The sequence below is a fragment of the Sarcophilus harrisii genome, chromosome 3 (assembly GCF_902635505.1).
Source record: "Sarcophilus harrisii chromosome 3, mSarHar1.11, whole genome shotgun sequence".
In the NCBI taxonomy this organism is placed as follows: domain Eukaryota; kingdom Metazoa; phylum Chordata; class Mammalia; order Dasyuromorphia; family Dasyuridae; genus Sarcophilus; species Sarcophilus harrisii.
Window position 1 is genome coordinate 610136684 of NC_045428.1, and position 2096 is coordinate 610138779.

Here is a 2096-nt window from a genome sequence, read left to right on the forward strand (position 1 = left end):
GATCACTACATTGCTTGAGAAGAGCCAAATCCATCACAGTTGATCATCACATAATCTTGTTACCATGTACAATGTTCTCTTGGTTCCACTCCCTTCACTCAGCATCAGTTCCTGTAAGTCTCTCCAGGCCTTTCTGAAATCATCCTTTAATCATTTCTTATAGAACATTCAGATACCACAATGTATTCAGCCATTCCCCAATTGATGGGCATCCACTCAGTTTCAGTTAATTGCCACTACAAAAAGGGCTGCCATAAAGATTTTTGCATATGTGGATCCTGTTTCCTTTTTTATGATTTCTTTGGGATACAGGCCCAGTAGAGACACTGCTGGATCAAAGGATATATACTTTGGGCATAGTTGGCTGCATCTATTCTAATGAACTTTGATTATGTCATTTACTTTTAAGTTTTCCCCATCATTGGACAATCTATTCAAAGAATTTATCCCCATCCAGATTTTAAGCAGAGTACAAGAGCTTCTCCATCTAGGTGAGGTTTGAAAAAGATTGTTAAGAAAGTTAATCCAATTTCATTAGCAGCAGTGTTCTTCTAGAGACTGCACTTAAAAATGTGGACTATGAAAAAATGAAGAACTCTATCGCTCCAGTTCACTGGTTATTAATAATCATTTCTCTCAATAACTAGTATTTAACTTATTCCTTTCCACTTTTTTTTTTCTAAAGTTGGAGGCAAAAACAAAAAGGAAAGATGATACAAGGGTGTAATAAAGAAAACAACTAAATGTGAAAGTGATGATTTTTACCTGCAAAACTGAGGAGGGTAGCAGATTGCATTAGAAAGCAGAAACCTATGACCAGTTCTGATGGATCAGGCCCTCCTCAGCAACGAGATCAACCAAATCATTTCTAATGGAGCAGTAATGAACTGAACTAGCTATGCCCAGAAAGAACTCTGGGAGATGACTAAAAACCATTACATTGAATTCCCAATCCCTATATTTATGCACACCTGCATTTTTGATTTCCTTCACAAGCTAATTGTACAATATTTCAGAGTCTGATTCTTTTTCTACAGCAAAATAACGTTTTGGTCATGTATACTTATTGTGTATCTAATTTATATTTTAATATATTTAACATCTACTAGTCATCCTGCCATCTAGGGGAGGGGGTGGGGGGGGGGTAAGAGGTGAAAAATTGGAACAAGAGGTTTGGCAATTGTTAATGCTGTAAAGTTACCCATGTATATATCCTGTAAATAAAAGGCTATTAAATTAAAAAAAAAAAAAAAAGAAACCTAGCATGTGTATCCACAACATTAACATGGAAGATGTCTTCCTGTAATACAATTTGAAACTATGTCCCCAAAGTCACTCAACTCTATATCCTTTGACTTTGTGATAACCACTAGTAGACTAATAAACTTAAAACACCAAAGAAAGGGGAAAAGACCCATAAGCAAAACAAAATATTTTAGCTATAGCATGTTGTTGCAAAAAAAAAAAAAAAAAGACACATAAGTAGGATCCATATATCATTTATAAAGCATTTACTAAATTTACAACTAACAAACTGAGGAAAACACAGGTTAAGTGACTTGCTCAGGATCACTTACAAAGTGTCTAAAGCCAGATTTAAACTTGGGTGTTCCTGACTTTAGACCCAGCACTCTATCCATTGAAAAACTAGCTATAAATTATTTATAGTTAAAAGATAATTTTAAAAAATACTTCCTGAGAAATGTATGAGATAGAAAATGGGAAGAGAATTTAAAAGTTCTCTTGCTGAGGGAAGGAAATCAGTCAACAAAATAAATCTCTAGTTACTATACAAAGATTGGCCAATGACAAGAAGTGTATTAAATGATAATCGTTGTGTTATTATACATCAGAGAATCCATATCAGGGAACAATTTTGCTAGAGATTTATACTAGGAGTGCAGGTTTGGTTCAAAATTAGGAAAACTATCAGCAAAACTGATTATATCAATAACAAAATGAACAGAAATCATAATTATATCTACAGATGCAGAAAAAGCTTTTGACAAAATATAACACCCACTCCTATCAAAAATGCGAGTGCACATAGAAATAAATGGAGCTTTCCTGAACGTGATAATTAGATTCTGTCTAAA